At 44.2% G+C, this 19,766-nt stretch overlaps 1 long non-coding RNA gene across 4 annotated transcripts in view; it reads right to left on the bottom strand.

Annotated features, from left to right (window-relative positions):
- The window catches only part of LOC115517991, a 137,658-nt gene that overhangs the window by 81,260 nt on the left and 36,632 nt on the right, over positions 1-19,766 (bottom strand). The window contains exon 1 of one of the 4 annotated variants that reach the window (XR_003970135.1): positions 9,295-10,162. The exons of the other annotated variants lie outside the window; for them this stretch is intronic. This is a non-coding gene — a long non-coding RNA (uncharacterized LOC115517991). Of the gene's footprint in view, positions 1-9,294; positions 10,163-19,766 lie in introns of those variants that run through there. 4 annotated transcript variants of the gene reach the window in all.

Below are 19,766 nucleotides of genomic sequence, written 5' to 3'. Positions count from 1 at the left end.
AATCTAAGACAAACCTTGCAAACCTTTAGTAAGGTAGGAAAATCAAAAACATCACTGTACTATTAAACAGCATAACTGCTCTATGATTTGATCTACATATGCAGACTAAAAACAGTATGAACGACCCTGGTTCTTTCCTTCATTCAATACCCAGCAGATACATCTTTTTTTTTTTTTTTTAATGTTTATTTATTTTTGAGAGAGAGCGCGCACAAGCCAGGAAGGGGCAGAGAGAGGAGACACAGACTCTGAAGCGGGTTCCGGGCTCTGAGCTGTCAGCACAGAGCCCAATGTGGGACTTGACTCACGAGCTGTAAGATCATGACCTGAGCTGAAGTCGGATGCTTAACCGACTGAGCCACCCAGGCACCCCTACCCAGCAGATACATCCTGATTGCCTACACGCGTGCTAGGCATGAGAGATACGATGACAAATCAACGTCCCCGTCATTATGGAGCTCACATTCTCTCGGGAGTGATAGATCAATTATAAATACACGAATGGACAAATAAATTGCTCAATCGATTATAGACTGTAGGTTTGTAAAAGCTTTGGGGAGGGGTGCGGGGTAAGAGAAGGTGGGACTTATATTTTAGATAAAGTGGGCAGGTATCTCTGCGGAGACCTGGAAAACTGGGGAAGCAAGCTGAGGAGTATGTGGAGCGAGAGTTGGTCTGGCAGAAGAAAGGAGACCAGTACAGATCCTCAGGTCTCGAGATGGGCGTGTGACTGGGTGTCCAAGGGACAAGCGAGGTGGCTGGAGTGGGGTGAGGGCAAGGAGGTGCGGCTGGGGAGCTGGCAGGAAATGCTGGTCAGAGACAGCTGGCACAGATCATTACAGGCTCTGTGCCAAAGAAGGACTTGGGGTCTTATTCAGAGTTTATCCAGAGTTGGGTTTATCCAGAAGCCAGTGTTGGGCGTGGGCAAGGGAGTGACATGATCTTGATTTAGTTTTAGAGATTAACTATAGTTATGCCATGGAAAATAGGCTGTAGGGGAAGGCAGACAGGCAAGGTGGACCAGAAGAAACAGAGAACCTGACAGGACAGGCCACTCCAGCCAGACAGCCAGGCAGAGAGGGTCAGCCCTAGATGGGGCGGTGACAGGAGAGGAGATCTTCTAGGGACTGGCTGGGCAACCGGGTGCACGAGGGTGCCACTGACCAAGAGGCAAGGTGCTGAGACCTGCTGCAGATTCATTCTGTATCCAGCAGCCGCCAAGCCACTCCACGGGAAATTCATATTATATTCCTATCAAGAAGTGAGATCGGCGAATTCAGATAAAGGAAAGGTTAATTTGACCCAAATGACATTATTCCTTCAGACTTGAAAAGCTTTACAGTGGTAAGAGTTGACTCAGGACCCGTTTAGATATTAATTTTATCCTGCAAAAGCATCCCCACCGGCTAGCGTATTTACTATATACAGCCAAGAAACAGATTTCTGTAAGAAACTATATATTCCATTAGTGAACTTTGCAGGAAACAAAGATTTCCGGCGAAGCTAATAAAAACTTCAAAGCTTCTCAAATATCTACAATGCTTTGAGGAGCCCCTTTATCTAATCCTTACTAAAAGAAAAGAATGTCAGCCAGATTGAAGAATATGGATATTCTTTACTACATTTACATTATAAAAAAGCTCTGTCCGACGGGAAACAGAAGTCAAATTATGAGACTCTAATTAGTTTACATGTGAAGGCCTTTTATATAAACACTGTTTGCTTGACATAATCCACATCAAAGCATTTACCTGCTTTACGGATTATGTTCTTCAGCTGTCCTAAGATTTCAATGCTGACAAAGCTCTTTCTGAGTTTTACCAAAGCTGCGTCTAACCTAGGAAGCGGCCAGGAACAGCACACGAGTGCACCGTGCGATCAAGTTTGGCACCTGCAAGTCCGAAGTGCAGTAGGAAGAAGGCCAGAGAGGCTCCGCTTCTGCATTATTGGACTCTGTGCATGTCCCAGATCCCATCTGCTTCATCCAAGGCAACATTCGTGCCCAGGATCCAACACACAAGGAAAAGTTTAACTTGTTTTGATTGGCGTAACTGTGGCCTGCTAACATGCACCATGTCTTTCGGGAAGAGGCCACTCCCGTATTTTCCATCTTTTTCTCCTTCTTTCCCCCGATTCCACAGCACAGAGCCTGACAGGAAGCCAGATCGAAACACACTCGGGGACGCCGAGCACGGGGACCTCTGGAGACAACAGGCATAGACTTTCCATCTATTCCTTTTGGGGAGAAAATGTTTCCATCCAGTTGGGACCATCCACATTTGAAACCATCTTATAAATGTAGTCTGCTTTTGTTTTTTTTTAAAGTTTTCCTCAAAAGGGGGGTGCCTCGTGGCTCAGTCGGTTAAGCAACTGACTTCGGCTCAGGTCACGATCTCAAGATTCGTGGGATTGAGCCCCACATCGGGCTCTGTGCTGACAGCTCGGAGCCTGGAGCCTGCTTCAGATTCTGGGTCTCCCTCTCTGCCCCTCCCCTGATCACGCGCGCTTTCTCTCTCTCTCTCTAAAAAATTAAAAATCAACATTAAAAAAAATTTTTTTTTAAGTTTTACTCAAAAGAAACGAGCTCCTGAAAGTAACCATACCTGTTCAGCTCCAACACTAGTTAAGAGAAAAATCTCCTCTCAGTGATTTTACTCAGGTGACGTAAATGGCCTCCCAGGGTTTCCTTTTGGTAACATTTTTAAAGTCCTTTAATGGTTTTCCAGGTGTTTTCCTACCTCCCTATATCTCTTAGGATATATTCTTGGCAAGATCTGTTCTAAAACAATTCACTGTTTTGCTCGAAAAGATTCCTTACTCAAATCTCGGAATTTAGTGATTTTTCCCACAGTATCAACTATGAAAGACAGATTTTTTTTTTCTGGCTTGTTGCGTTAAGATGTCAAAATGTATTCTGTTTTTCTAATCTCGATTTAGGACTTCCTTTCACATAGCCCCTCACTGTTACAATAACCAGATGTTTCTGCCTCTTTTCAGAAGACAGCAACAGCGAGCCTTTACGCCCTAGGCTTCTCCCAGGTCATCTGTTCAGATATTTACCTTATTTCTTCCCAAGCGTTCCAGACAAATCTTCTCTATCTTTATTTTTTTAAATTTCAGAGTTAAAACACATACATACCCACACAATGTCAAATCCTCTGCCAAGAATGAATTCAGTGTGGTTTTCTCTTTGGACTCATCTATAATGACTTAAAGATGAATTATATACGGATTCTCAGAGGCCTGCTAAGTATTAACCACAATGATGCGAAATGTTAGAAAATTGGGTCAGTCCGAACCTCCATTATTAATCCAGCCTGCTATCACTTCTTAGTGAGATTCTATTAACACATTCTGAAACGGTCACTGGCCCACTTGAGAAACTAATGAAATCTATAAGCTCCCTCTCTAGAAATATTCCAAAACAAAATGGTAGCTGTAATTGCCATTCTAGAACAGGAGTCAGCAAACTGAAGCCCATGGACTAGATCAGGGCCACTGCCTATTTTGTCAATAAAATTTTATTGGAACACAGCCATGCTCATTCATTTCCATATTATCGATAGCTATTTACCTGCTACGATGCAAAGTTGAATAGTTGTGACAGAAACTGTATGGCCCATAGAGCCTGAAATGTTTACAGCTGATCCTTTATGGAAAGTTTGTCCACCTCAGCTTTAAAACCAATGACTTTTAAGACAATGCATATAAATCCTACCCTGTGTGGTGTTGAAAAGTTACTCACCTACATTCCCATTTTCCTTGGGATTAAAATCAAATGACACAGTTACATGCACAAGTGCCTAGCACAGTGCCTGAGATTCAGTAGGCAATCAGTATATGTCCCCTTCTACTGGCCAACCTCCTCCTGAGCCTTTGGTTCCTGGTTCAAATGTCTCCTCCTCTCTGCCGTATTCTCCCTGCAGAGTGGAAAGCTCCCTCCTCTTGGCACCACAGATTATTTTAACACTGGGTATCCCATATTCTCATCACCCACTTGTCTTTCTTCCCATACAGAATGTGAATTCCTTTGGAATAAGTGCCATGTCTTATTTGCCTATGCTTTCCCAGGGCCTGGCCCACAGCAGTATCCCAGCAAAGACTTTTTTCAAAGAATAAGAAATAGCAAATTGACACTAGAAATACTCTTAATTCTAAAAGATGCCATGCGAAGATCTTTAATAATATCATTAGTAAACAATAGCAAACTTCCCAACTGAGTTTCATAAATAATGAACACATCTTTCTTTCTTTCTTTCTTTCTTTCTTTCTTTCTTTCTTTCTTTCTTTCTTTCGATCACCAACTTAAGGGCACAACGAGATACATATTATAGCTGTTTTACTGACCAGGCGAATGGCAAGTTAACATTCCAACCACGCGTAGGTACAAAAAGTTCCTAGAACCCAAGAAAGAAATAATGACTCTTGCTTAAATCCAACAACCTAAAATATGTATATTGCTCGCCAAGACTCTCATCTCTAAATGGCAATGTAAAGTATGATATTCTTTGTAGTTACAAGAGCCTGAATTTAGATTTCTAATATTAGTGATACACTTCAGCATAAAATAATTTTTTTGAAAAGATAGTCATTTAGGGGCACCTGGGTGGCGCAGTCGGTTGAGCGTCCGACTTCAGCCAGGTCACGATCTCGCGGTCCGTGAGTTCGAGCCCCGCATCAGGCTCTGGGCTGATGGCTCGGAGCCTGGAGGCTGTTTCCGATTCTGTGTCTCCCTCTCTCTCTGCCCCTCCCCCGTTCATGCTCTGTCTCTCTCTGTCCCAAAAATAAATAAACGTTGGAAAAAAAAAAAAAAAAAAAGAAAAGATAGTCATTTTGGTTTTTCATGGATGTACTTAAAAAACATCCATTCATTTAAAGATGAACGAGTCAGGCACTGATTCAGGCAGTGAGGATATAATAGGAAATTAAATAAAGTTTTTGCTGTCATTCCAGTAAAGTAAATGAGCTTAGAGAGATCTTAGAATTCATTTTGACAAGATTCTTCTTTATTTATATTCCATAAGTTTTCCATTACATTATATTCCATAAATAACTAAAAGGATCTCATGTTTCCAAATAGAGACAGGTCTCTATATTGGATTGTTTCCTCTTGCTAACACAGCAAATTATTATGTATTTGGTGACTTAAAACAACGCAAATTTGGGGCGCCTGGGTGGCTTAGTCAGTTAAGTGTCCGACTTCGGCTCAGGTCATGATCTCTCAGTCTGTGAGTTCGAGCCCCGTGTCGGGCTCTGTGCTGACAGCTCGGAGCCTGGAACCTGCTTCAAATTCTATGTCTTCCTCTCTGTCTGCCCCTCCCCTGCTCACGTTCTCCCTCTCTCTCTCTCTCTTTCCCTCAAAAATAAACATTAAAAGCAATTTATTAAGAAAACAACACAAATTTATTATCTTATAGTTCTAAGGGTTAGAAGTCTAAAATGGGTCTCATTCGGCTAAGCATCAAGGTGTTGCCAGGGTTGCATCCTTCTGGAGGCTCTAGGGGAGAATCCATTTCTTCGCTCGCCTGCATTCCTTAGTTTGTGGCCCCTCCTACCATCTTCAAAGCAGCAAATACAGTGCAGACTCTCTCCCATGACGTCACTTTGACACTGACTCTCCTGCCTCCCTCCTTCACTTCAGAGGACGCTTGTGATCACCTCAGGCCCACTCGCGTCACCTAGGATAATCTCCCCATCTTGACATGAGTTGAGTAGCAAACTTAATCCCTCTTTGTCATATAACCTAACACAACCGTGGCTTCCGGGGATTAGGACGTGAACCATGATTCTTTGGGGAGCCGTGAGATTCTTCCTGCTACAAACATCTTTGTAGCAATCGGCTCAATGAGGCCAGGTCCCATGTATGCCCCAGTGTGAGACCTGGAACACCATCCCTCCTAGACACCAGTTCCCCCACCGACTGGAATGTTCCTCCTCCCCAGAGCCTCCCAGAAGCATGCCATCTCTGTTCTTCCACGGGTGCCGTCATAGGACACTGCCATTCCTAGTCCTCAAACTATGCTCTATCCACACCCTCAATTGTTTTAATAATAAAACTAATGACTTTTCTCTGGCCTGCCCTGCTCCCCAGATGAAGGGATAACCATGCCCTGTCTTCGATCCCTCTATTCTAGTAAGGGATAAAACCCCTTTGCCCGAGCGTTACACAACGATTTGCTAATCATAGTAAAGACATATTCGTCTATATCCTGTTGCTGTGTTACTTCTGTTACCTCAACATACATGTGTTCACTCATCGTGCCTTTCAAGTTCAGAGAACAGAGGGCTGTGTGTGCGTGTAGATGTATGCGTGGACGTGTATGACATAAACCCCTTGAGAGGAAAGACTGCTTAACTTGCTAAACGCAAATACTGAGTAGACACTAGTCAGCTAAGCAAAGACTGAGCAGGCTTTGACCATGACAGCACAAGAAGACATGTTTCTGGGACTATACACAGAGTGCTGGAGAGATTTCCTGTCAGCAAAGGTAAGTGGAGAGAACCGGGTGGTGTGCCTGGCTCCAGCAGGGCAAGGGAGGTCACTCTGGGCCCTGAGATATCACCTGGGGGGGGCACAGCAGCTGGCTCTTCGGACACTGAGCTGCATTCTGGCTCGGGGGAGTGACAGCCAGCTCTTCTGTTTTTGACAACGGCATCTGGCCACACATAGGACTCCAGTTCAGCTGGCGTTCACCTCGGACATGATGCCCATTTGGCTGTATGGAGCAGATTTTCCAACTCTCTTTTCCTATTGGCACATGGCGGTGACCCCTGGGTATTGGAAGCATCTACTGAGAATCAGATCTAGTCACTTGTACGCGAGTTCATCCCAGGTCATCAGAACCCATTTGTCCGCTAGGCTAGAGATCGCTCGCCTTAAGCATACTTCAAAACGAAGGTTTATAAAATACCTTGATCAACTGGGTGTTTAACGACTGCTATTTAACGGTGATCATGTTTTAAAATTTCAAAGTTAAAAAAGTGTTAACTTGAGGGACTGAATTGTATTGACTCTCTTTCTATGTGAGTGACCCAGACACCCGGTGTCCTATCTCACAAATTCTCCCTCATCCTTTCTCCCCCTCAGCTCATCTGCCACCCTGGGGGCACAGATGTCAAAAAGCGTGTTCACTTTCCACCCCTGAGCTATGCTTCTAGCCAGAAGAAGTGAAAACTGCTAGAAGGGTTCCATTTTTCTTGCTCCTTTCCTCTGCCATGCACTGTAAAATCCCCAAACCAAAGAAAAAAATTCTATCAGGAGGACCAGGCCTGGTCCAGCCCCAATGCTGTTAGTGTTGCTAGAAGCACCAGCTGGGACACAGTTTCATGGGCTATTTAGGCCCTGCTGCCCAGATTCCATGAAGATCGAGGGAAAAGAGCAGTCCTTCCCATTCGAGAGCGGCTACCTGGCTCTCGGGTCAACTCCGCCAGAAGCTCGTCCATGCTTGATGTCCCCACCCACCTTCATTTTTGACCACTCTACCTTCAATCCAGAGAACCCCAAGATGCGCAAGCAAGAAGACGATGATCCAGAGATCATCCCGCCTAGACCCCTCAGTCTATGGGTGAGGACATGCTCGTGAGAAACACGTTAACGCCATTAGAAAGCCATTAGTCTTAAGGGCGCCTGGGTGGCTCAGTCAGTTAAATGTCTGACCCTTGATTTCAGCTCAGATCATGATCTCAGGGTTTGTGAGTTCGAGCCCCAAGTCGGGGCTGCTCTCGGTGCAGAGACATTGGGTTTATAGCTGTTTGTAGGCAATGGAGGGCTTATCTCGCTCTGCTGTCTTTTTACTGAATTCTCAAATGTAGTGGTGAATTACATCATATCCTTGTGAGGACAGAAGCAGCTAATAAGGCCACTGAAGCCACGCTGTAAGAAGGCGACCTCAGGCTACAAGCTCTATTCCTCTCTGCATCAGATGGGACTTCTTTATTAGCTATTTTATTAGAAAAGCAATAACCTAAACAAAAAGCATCGAGTGCAGTTTGGAAGGGCTAAGGACAAAGGATCAGAAAGCCAGACGTTTTTTAGACAACTGTGTGTCAGGTACAACGCTACAGGCCAGGGGTCCAGCCCCACCTTTATAGAAATCTGCTACCTGAGGAGATCAACTTCTAAAACACACAGTGTGGCACATGCTCTAATACGGATTTTGTCCAGGGGGGCCCAGAAGCCCTTTTCCACCTCTAGCAAGTGCACCTGACCCAGCTAGCTTCTTGACATCTTGAGTGATCAGTCAGGTTTATTCCATTGAGAAGGAAGGGGTGATGTATTCCAGGTAGCAGGAACAGCACGTAAAAGGCCACGAGGTTGCAACCGAGCCTGGCATTTCCAAAAGGCTGCTTGTAATTACGCATGACTAGAACATGGCATCACGAGGTGGAGGATGGAGGTTTGCATCGGAAGGCCCTCTATGCCAGGCTGAGACTCGAGGTGACGGCCCCGAGGCTACGGCCAAAAATTTAAGATGGAACAAGTGTGCCGTGCATTTCCAAAGGGTGACAGAGTTCGAGGCAAGATCGAGAATGGCAACGCAAGGCGGAGGGAAGGAGAAGGTGGTTGCAGATGAGGCTCCCGACGGGGCCAGCATGCCAGGACATTACCTGCTGAGCTCACCCCACTGGAGCTGTCACGGGGCGGGAGGCAAGGGCTGAGAGATGCACAGAGCTCCGCAGGGTTCAAAGGAGATGAGCTCTGCGGAGTGGAGTAGGCAGGGAATAGGATGTTGACTAGTGAACCAGAAAGGGGGCGGCATGGGGGGAACAGAGCCGGTGGAGTCCAACAGCATGGGGTGGAAGAGAATGGACCGCCACACGAGACCTCGGGCACGTGCAGGAGGGCAGGGAAGACGGCTTGTATGGGACAACTGGGCGACACAGAGTAAGAGCCGCGGAAACACTTGGTGACGGGGAGAGAGACTCTAGCTAGCTCAGTACAGAGCCTGACCTGCAAAACCTGGACAATTTCTAAAGCCAGAATGCTGTGCGTGCGTGTGTGCATGCATGTATAAGAGAGAGAGAGACAGAGAAACAGAGAGAGAGGGGGGAAAAAAAGACATGCAGCAGAAGTCTGTGGTTTCATTAAACGTGGTGTCAATAAATCTCGTGATTGTCTCAAAATCACTCATCAGCTGCCCAAAAGGTAACTATTATTGTGCCTTAAGGTTAAAATCCTTGTATCTAAAATGTCCTTTCCAGATGATGTCGCTCAGCATCAAGGTTCTGGGAAAGTCTGCCTACCTCCCTCTTCCCTATGATCACCTGGAGGGGAAGCCCAAAACCAGAACTTACCCTCAGGGCACCTACTCAAAGATATTATTAGACCATCAGAATTGGATTTGATTCTTCCATCAGCCAGACTTCATATCTGCTATAAATCAAATTGTGCACACTGCAATAAAGCTTCTTCTCTCCGTGTTCCTTTGTGCGCACCCATTTTTTTTTTTTTAAACAGAGGCGGGGCTTCTCAGACAGGGCCAGACATTCTGCCTCCACGTGACTTACCACACACTTCCCGTCAGAGGTGACCAGAGGGGAAGACTCGGTTGTGACAACCAGCACACGCCCTTCCTGCGTCCCCCCACCCCCGCCCCGCAACCCATCAGAGATGTTTCCTGGGAGGGGCGGGTGAGCACCAGAAGTGAAAAACTCCTGCCACGGACACCAGAGCTGGTCTTGGCTTTTCGTGTTTCTTCCATGTCTATCTGTAAGCATCTTGGAAAGGATCTCTTCTGCTTGAAGTGGATAACTTAACCTGTAGTCACCAACAGGGTGAGAATTCAACACACCTCCTCCTCAGCCTTCCAAGAGAGGGAGGACCACAGACCACACAGCCCGCTGGCCTGTGTCATTCCACCGAGAAATTTATGGATGAGGGGACTAGTCCTGTCCCCAAGTAACATTTGGTTTGGTCAGGGAGAGGCATTTATGGCATCATTAAGTCAATGTTTATTGAGCACCTACTATGTACCAGGCACTGTTCTAGGCTCTTGACATTAAGTAGCAAACGAAACATAAAGAAATTCTTTGCCTCATGGAGCTAGCACTCCAGTGAGGACAGGACTTTCCAACACATAATTAATAAAAGGTACCAAACCAGCAACATAAGGCAAAGACAAAGTAATGCTGCATTTAAAAGGAAGGAGGAGGGGTGCCTGGGTGGCTCGGTCGGTTGAGCATCCAACTTCAGTTTCAGCTCAGGTCATGATTTCATAGCTCATGGGTTAAAGCCCCACATCGGGCTCTGTGCTGATAGCTCAGGGCCTGGAGCCTGCTTCAGATTCTGTGTCTCTTTCTCTCTATGCCCCCAAACTCTGTCTGTCTGTCTGTCTCTCTCTCAAAATATAAATAAGCATAAAAAAATTTTTTTTAATAAATTAATAAATAAAAGGAAGGAGGAAATGCTTCTTGCTGGAATAAGGGAGGCTCCATGAGGAAACAGGAGCATAAAAACTTTGTTAAAACTCAAAAATGCCTTTATAGGCTCAAGTATGTGTTATCTTCAAGGATGGTCATGGAACGCTCAGACATTCTCCAAAAAGGTTAGCGCACAGTGCTTTACCTCCTGCTTAATGACGATTCATTCTCCCACTGTCCCCGTGGAATGGCAAGGAGCCTTGGCTGTGGGAGGCAGATACTAGGGGTTCAAGAGTGCCAGAGGAGGTGGGGTTCAAAAGTCAGGTTAAGGTCCTCCTAACACTCAGGTTTATAATCAACTCATGGTAATCTTCTCCCTCCCAACCTAGGAAAACACACACACCCCACTTTAGACTGCTTTTTATCACCTTTTCCCCTGGGTAGCTACCAAGTATCAGGTGAAATCCCTGATTCGCCTATACTAAGACCTCCCCTGGGAGCCAAAAGCAGGGTGCCCTCTGACTCACCAGGCCACTCCCTCCACGGCATCCTGGGCACCCCGTCACCATGGAGGTTCACCCGCAAAACCATTCTCTCTCCAGACAGCCCTCCAAGGGCATGAGGACTAAGAGTGTGAGACGTTTAGGAAATATGCTTGAAAATTGAGAGTTTAAAGAAAATCACCACCCCCCAAAGCAAGATAAATGTACCAGAAATGATAGGTGCACTAACCTAGTTGAATGTCTTTGTTTAATTTTTTAAATGTGTGAAAAGAAAATAAACAAAACTTCAATTCCTTTGGGCCATCGATTGAGAGATGGTAGATAGATCCCTTTTGGTTGGGGGATCTAAAAAGTCTTAAAAAGTCTTCTTCCCAATTCGGCCAGGCTCCCTTTCCAAAACATCCTCATCAGACAGGTGTGAACTTTCTACAGAAACATCTCCATCCTTGACAGCTTCCTGGAGGAAACCTGTTCGTTGGCCAGTCAGGTGTTTCAAATATTCTCTAGACGTTTCTTCATATCCTCAGCCCACTGGCCATAGGATCAATATAGCTCAAAAGGTAGATCAGCATGAATTTCAAGATGGTTTCTTTTTAACTATAAATCCAATCATTAAGTAGAATCACGTCGAGAAGACAGGAGAAATAAAATGACAACTGGCGAGCAGGAATTGTGATTGCCCTTAAGAACAAAACATTGTGATTGGACTTTGGAAAGATAATCTTTAGGGAAGCAGTAAGTGAGCTAATGGTGGTCCTGAGCTTTTGGCTAGAGTTCTGGGAAACAGGAACTAAAGGCGTCCAGGTGAGGAATTCTGACGGGGGACGGGGAGGGGGGAGGTGGACAGAACAACCAACGTGAGGACAAGGCGGCTGGGAGGGGACAGCTGCTGCTGGAGCCCAGCCCGAGAAAGAACGAGCCTCATCAGGGTGAGGCCATCACTTGTCGTGGGGCTTCAATGAGTTGGAGCTGGGGAAGAGGCTAAGGTCGCTGCTTATGACATTTCATCAAAATGTATGTGTGATTAAAATGAACACCTGCACTTTAGCAATCCTCTATTACAGACATCTTGGAAATTCCAACATTCTCTAAGTGTGGGGATGTCGCACAGCATGGGCATGGGACACACGTGGTCTAAGAAAAGGAGTAAATGCTTAGCTGGGTCACACCTTCATCTTCAGGTATGCCTACCTAGAAAAGTTTGTTTAAGAAGACTATGCTGGGGTGCCTGGCTGGCTCGGTCGGTTAAGTGCCCAACTTTGACTCAGGTAATGATCTCAGGGCTCATGAGCTCGAGCCCCATACTGGGCTCTCTGCTGTCAGCGTGGAGTCCCCATTTTGAAACCTCTTGTCTCCTTCTCTCTGTCCTTTAGGTGTTATCCCTCTCTCAAAAATAAAGAAACATTAAAAAAATTAAAATAAATAAATAAAGCTGTTTTAAAAAATGACTATGCTGGGGCGCCTGGGTGGCTCAGTCGGTTAAGCGTCCGACTTTCAGCTCAGGTCACGATCTCGCAGTCTGTGAGTTCGAGCCCCGCGTCAGGCTCTGGGCTGATGGCTCAGAGCCTGGAGCCTGCTTCCGATTCTGTGTCTCCCTCTCTCTCTCTGCCCCTCCCCCTGTTCATGCTCTGTCTCTCTCTCTGTCTCAAAAATAAATAAACGTTAAAAAAAATTAAAAAAAAATGACTATGCTGTTTGTTTGTTTTTATAAATCACTTATCTAAATCAGAACAGTACCAGTTATTTAATGTGAGAGAAAATACCCGAAACTGCGAGTTTTTTGGTTGCTGCTATTGTAGCTGACCTCCACACCAGTATTGCACATTCTGAAATTATCGATAATTACCTTTAGTATAATACCTGAAATTCACAAAGAATGTGCTATTCCTTCTGGTCTCCGATGTACCCTAAGGTTGGGGTGGTGGGGGCTAGTTTTACAAGTTATTGGATGTGATTCCCAAAAAGTGAGAAACATATACATATGTGGGGTGGAATAAATTGGTTTGCACATACTCTAAGCTCTGACAATACGGGACTACACCCTGCTTTATCAATTTCCCTCACTCCCATGTAATCCACCACAGAAGAATTTGAAATTGACACAGAATATGTATAATTCTCTAGTTTGTTTCTACTTGGTAATTGAAATCATGACTAAAATTGTCTTGATTGAATCTACTTTAACCTGACTTAACTTGAATCGTTTGTCATTAGCTGCTGCAAAAACCGAGGTATCCCCAATGACAGCACACAGTTCCCTTTCTTGCTCAATAACCACCTCCGAACTGTTGCAAGTTGTCAAACAAGCGTTGCAAACAGCTCACTCCCATTTGCAGAGGAAGCCACAATATCCACAGACCAAAGCAGATACAACCAGTGCCAATTATGCTTCCTTTATCTTGATAAGAGGAAGCAAATCTAATTATAACGGATGAACAAACTATTACCTCCCAAGGAAGCATTGAAAATTTCCAAGATCTTGAATTAAAATGAAAAGCGCTGCAACTTTTAATACTGTAGGATTAGCTAATTCCGCTTGTGGATGCTTTACTGCTGTGAGCACATCTGCTTCTGGAGACTGTCCCCTTCTGGTGATGACTGACAGCATTGTTCTCTGGACCAGACTGAGTGCAACTTCAAGAAGCAAAAAGTCACCAACCTTCGCAGATGATCAAATACTCAGTGCAGGGTAACTGCCCCTGCCAAAGCTTGGAATCTGAAGGTGCCATTCAGATCCAGGTTTTCTGTGCCTCTTCCCCCTGCTTCCTTTGTTATTTAACGCCAGACTCCCTGGGATCTCTGTTTGCCCCGCTTGGCAGAAGCAAAAGACAATGTTCTCCCAGTGTTCTTGTTTCGCCCTGTGCTTCTCTTAGCCAGACGCCAGATGCTTTGCCTTAGTTTGTTTCTTCCTGTTTACAGCGACAGCAAAAGGCACTTAGGTACTGAAACCGTACGCAGAACTGTGCTACCCACGTGAGAAGCCCTTTTTACAAAACTGTCTACCTCTAGAGATGTCTGTGGTGACACGGCCCCCCAAAACCCCACAAATTCTAGCCTCGAGTCACTCAGTTGCCCAACGGTTAGGATACATTTAAGTTATACTAACACATTTACTCCGTGGACTGTCAGGCGGCCATTAGAACAGGTGAGTGTGAAAAAGAGATATGTTTCGATTACAATATATAGGTGAGCACTGAAACTACTGAAAGTACAATTTCAAATTGTTCCAAAGTTGCTGATCACAACTTCACCAAAAGTATGGTTGTGCATATGGATGTGGCCATGGAAATTATGAAAGTTTAACATATGTACTTCTATATATAGCGCAAATAAACTAAAAGAGGGAGACGGTCACCGACTGCCACATTCTATCTAAGAGTCTATGGAAACAGAATGATAGAGAATTTGCCAGGCTTAAAACACCCCACACTTTAGAATCACAGAATGTTGTCACTAGAAGGAACTTTGGCTCAACCTTCTGATTTTACAGATTAGTCCCTTTATAACAAAAGAAATTAAGTGACTGATTCATGAGCATACAGCTCCTTACTGGCAAGAGGGAGATGAGCCCCAGATCTCCCCACTCATGAAACGGTCCTCTTTTCTGTCCAGCACATTGCAGGGGATTCATACAAATAAATCAAGGATCCTCTTTATCCGAGTAGTCACGAACCAATTACTTACATAGTTATGAGCTCTTCTAGGGAAGCATGCTTTCCAAACGCTGAAGTATTTCCTAATAACCAACCATTTTCTGACTTGACTCCCCACTGAAAATCCCATCCTCGTCCACAGTCGGCATCTCCACCGGATCCTGCCTGTGAGTGTCTCGTACCTCCCACAAAACAACACACTTCCAAAATGCAAACTTGCAAAATGAAGTTGCAAATCTTGCCTCCCAAATACAGAATTGCATGAAGGTGATCAAAATGACATCGGAGAACTTCCCCGGGGAGCAGGGAAACAGCGGCAAATGGGGGACTGACTGAGCAGTTTGATGAGGAAGCAATCATTTCAGAGAAAAATTTTAAGCTGATGGCAAGACAGGGATTTTAATACAGAAGGAGTTTAATATTAAAGAATCTAAAAGGCCCAAAGGAAAATGACTAAGACTTTGAATATTTTTGTGAAACTAGCCATCTTGAAGATATGACGTAAATGTCAAATGTGATTTAAAAGTGCTGCAACGTACATACAATTTTGTCCAAAAAAATTACTCCTCTGAAAACAATCAGCGTTTGATTTTTGCATTGCTTACTCTAAAAGATAGTCAGGGTCAAAATGATAATCTAAATTTTGTTAACTATAAACTAAAATAAATCTATTTTCATATTTTTCAGGGTTGTTTTGTTTGGTTTTGTTTTTGGTAAACTACAGTCCCAAAGCATTTTTTTAGTTTTATTATGAAATTTTGATCCCCACTTAAGTGGATTCACTTTAAATGGCCTTTTTCTGGTTCTAATTATCCTTGGATAACAAGGACCTGCTGTAGAACGTTCAGAAAGAATTTCTTAAGTATAAATCTGTAATGTGAAGGATATTTATATCATTTCAAGCCAAGCATACATTTTAGAAGCAGGAAGTTCAGATCCAGAATATGAAATAATAGGGGACACTGTGTTTCTATCTTGCCCCTCTGTCATCAAAAACAATGCATTTCGTATTCTACCTTTTTACAAAATAAAAACAAAGGTTACAAAATCACCAATGACCAATGACTATATTTTTCTCAGGTCTTCTAAAAAGTGTGCAAATATAACAAGGTACGTGTAATCCATCCTGGATTAATAATTAAATTTCTAGTTCTATATCTTATTTTACTTGAACAAAACCATGAAAAAATCTTCATACGTTTTTTTAATAGTGGCTGATTTGCATATTGTGATTAGTTCTATCATCTGCAATTATCTGTGCCTCTGTATAATTCATGGTCCGAACTTCACCTGAGAACAATCAAGTTGGTCGAGTGTTCCTATGTTCAAAATATTTATTACCTAAAAATAGTTAATATTCAGGGCTATCTGACATTCACTTAGATAATGAAAGCTATTCTAGTATCATAAAAATACAAGGCTTTATTTTAAAAGCATCAATTATTCAGTGGAACATTTTCTTCCAGAAGAATAAGAAGACTAAGAGAATACTTTTTCCATTAAATGAAATTGCAACCTTCTTTGATATTTTTTCTTTTACTTGTCAGTAAATAAACAAGTTCTAAAAAAATCACTTGTTAGGGGCGTTCCAGCTGTGACCAAAATCATAAACAATTTATGATTCGGTTTGTTTACTAATCCCGTCTCAAAGGTCAAGACCAAGATTACTGAATCTTGCTGTCAAATTTGCTTCTCTCTCACATGAGTGTAAATGCATGGCTTGGGATTAAGATGTGACTAATAGTTCTCTCCGGGAAGGACAACAAAGCCCCAGCTCCCTCGGCCACCAGAGGCTGAAGAACGAAGATGAGGAACACCTGCCATGTTCTACTGTAGACACTTGAATTATTTCACCACCGTGGTGTAAGCACATAAAGAAGAATGAGCTCGAAATCACATCTCAAATATTTGAGACTCACCCTTCGTAAATCAGATGAGCCCTCTGTTTCGGCCCCCTTCCAGGAATGGAGCGAGGGAGCAGTGGAGGTGTGTTGGCCAATAAATAACTGGACATTCGAGGGCCAGAGGGAGCCCTTGCTCTAGTGCACTCGGGTAAGTTACCTTTGCCTTTGTGAAGAACTTCACTTGCTCTACAGGGAGGTTATTGTGCAGGGAAGCTTGATCAAATCGTAGGAAACAAGAAATCATGAATTTGCCTCCTTCATTTTGGCCAAGTGACTATGAGGCAGACGTTTATCAACATGAAGGCTGCCTTTAAAAGGAAGAACGTTACTGGACCTAACTATCAGCCCTAACTAAGAAATGACATGATCAAGATGGTAAGAAACCGCGGGGCACCTGGGTGGCTCAGTCGGTTAAACTTCCGACTTCAGCTCAGGTCATGATCTCTTGGTTCATGGGTTCGAGCCCCGCGTCGGGCTCTGTGCTGACAGCTCAGAACCTGAAGCCTGCTTCCGATTCTGTGTCTCCCTCTCTCTCTCTGCCCCTTCCCTGCTCACGCTCTCTCTCTGTCTCTCTGTCTCTCAAAAATAAATAAACATTAAAAAGAATTAAAACAAGAAAGATAAGAAACCAGCTCCTCTCCCCGCTCTGCTTGGCAGCCTTCCAGGCACGGGGGTGGCAGAACCTCCCTGCCTTGTAGGCAGGTGGGTTCAGGAATCTTCCAGATGGTGCTCAGCCACTTCTCAGCTAGCCCGAGTCTCCTCACCTCTCCAAACCTCTTTACTCTTCTATGAAATGGGTATAGGGACAAACTCGTAAGATTCTTACAGCATTAAGTGTCAAGCACGCAGCACAGTCCTTGTCATAACCAAAATGTCCAGGTGGTCAGTTATCATGATTTTTTCTGCTACAGACAAAGCAGAATACCTTTCTACTTTCGCTGAAACTTGGGGGAAGAAGCTACCTTAGATGTTTTCTCTCATGAGAGCTGATCCTTTCCACCCAGAACCGTGACAAGGAATTCTTCTTTTTTTTTTCTTTCTCTCTCTCTCTCTTTTTTTTTTTTTTTTTTACTGTGAAAATATAGAAAATGTAACACTTCAGAATGCAGCATGCCAAAATCCTTTTTCCTAACAGTTACTCCAGAATAGATAGGACCCATATGGTTTGGGTTTAATGATTACTAACACTGACACAGTGCCAGGCACTCGAAGTGTTTTCCATATGTTAACTCATTTAAAATTTGCAATAGTCTTCTGAGGTATATTTGTCCTCATCCTCACTTTACAGATCAGGAAACTGAGATGCAGAGCTGTTAAGCAATTTGTCCAGGCATCAGAGCCAAGCCAGGATTCACACCAGGCAGGGTGTCCACATGGGACCTCTGTTTTGTGTATTTATTTGAGGGACCAGGGGAGGAAATGCAGAGAGGGAAGAAGAGGGAAAAAATAAAAGTGCCTTGGAGACTCTTCTTCTTTCCTAGCGTGTGTGCGCGCACACACACACACATACACACACACTGCAAAAAAAATTTCAATTGTGAACACGTCACCAAGCCCATTCTCCCTGGCTGGGTCTTCAAATAAAAATGTTCAATTTCTTAGTAAAAGGGCAGTATTTTTCTAGAGCTATTTGGAGGAGGGGAAAAGAGAAGCCCAGGCACCCAACAAGACTGGTGTCATGCAGAGGCGTAGAAAGAGGGGACCGGGGGGCGTCTGGGTGGCTCAGTCGGTTAAGTGTCCGACTTCAGCTCAGGTCACAATCTCACGGTCCGTGAGTTTGAGCCCCGCGTCGGGCTCTGTGCTGACAGCTCAGAGCCTGGAGCCTGCTTCCGATTCTGTGTCTCCCTCTCTCTCTGCCCCTCCCCCGTTCATGCTCTGTCTCTTTCTGTCTCAAAAATAAATAAAACGTTTAAAAAATTAAAAAAAAAAAAAAAAAAGAAAGAAAGAGGGGACCGGGCAGAGCTGTCGTGGGACAGAAGGCTGGTCCAGACCTTACTGCAACCTAGAACCAACTGCACAAACACAAGACACCTGTGAATTCCAGACTTATCTCCCTCTGTAGGAACAGTCCCCAAAGTATTCTTCACACGTGAGGAAAGCCGGACCGGCAGTAGCTGCTACTGAAACACATATGGAAATAGATGCACTTGGCCTGTACAAGTTCATTACCAACATCAATCAAATCTTCATTCATCACTAAAGATTATTCCCATTTTAGAGGCAAGCCTAAGAGATGGAGTGCTTTTCCCCAAGCCACTGAATTCTAGAATTGAATTTATCACGCAATTGAAACTCCAGCATCTAGATACTATGGTGAGCTAAAGAGTCCAGTGAGGTCCCTGAAAGACGAGCATCTCCCCTGTCCCATAGCGAGACGCCTGAGAATTGCAATAGGTGACCACGTCACCCGGCCAGAAGATGCATACCTGTGCACACAAGGATAGGAAGAACAAAAATGTATTGACTGTTGCAGTTACAGCTAATAGAGCTACAGCTGCATTGCAAGTGGTTCCCAAAATACAATTTAATGCTCACTTTCTATAACCCCAGGGGAAAACGAAAACTAGAGAAGAATTTGGGATTTGTGAGAAACCTGGATGTGAGACTTTGACACGCTAACCAATTGGTAAATTGGGAGGGTGAATAACCTTGATGTCTCCCCCATAAGGAAACCCTGCTGCCTCAGTCACCTTACTCCAAAAAAGGGGGAAAATTGTGAATGAAAATAAATTTCAGATTTTGTATTAGAAAAACAAGCCTGGGCGACTAGGTGTAGACAATGGGAAACTCATTCATACCAACAAAATAAAAATTGCTTCAAGTTTTCTTCAAGCTCTGTTTCAGCATCAACGTGGACGAGAAAAGTGCCCTAACGGGTGACAAGGTGGTAAAGCTCTATGCCTGATGTGGCCGCACCTGTTTAAGCAAATGAGAGACAGCCCGGGTGAAAACGCACCCTCATCAAATGACACCATAAAAGTATATATTTTAATGTGCTCAACAGACAAATCTGAACAACTGGTGACAGGCTGGATTTAACCCGGCCCTTTTCATTGTCTGATAGCTGAATGAAAGAATGGATTTTAATAATTGAACAACTGCCGTTCAGTCACTATCTTTTCAACAATAGCTCGGGACATGTTGAGGCCAAACTGACAGAGATTCTTTTCAGCAAGATTTGCTAAATTTTTTAGCAAGTGGTACTGCTGTTGCAGGGGGGACACTGGATATGAAGCCAGATGGGGGCCACGTCTCCAGGCAAGAGGGTGGGGGATGGCTCAGGTCTAGGCCCCAGCTCACCCGAGGGCCCCCACAGGTCACATCATCAGGGCATTGTGGGTGGGTGA

This window comes from Lynx canadensis, chromosome B4 (genome assembly GCF_007474595.2).
Source record: "Lynx canadensis isolate LIC74 chromosome B4, mLynCan4.pri.v2, whole genome shotgun sequence".
Lineage (NCBI taxonomy): Eukaryota > Metazoa > Chordata > Mammalia > Carnivora > Felidae > Lynx > Lynx canadensis.
The sequence above is the reverse complement of the archived record's forward strand: the minus strand, read 5'-3'. Positions and strand labels throughout refer to the sequence as shown.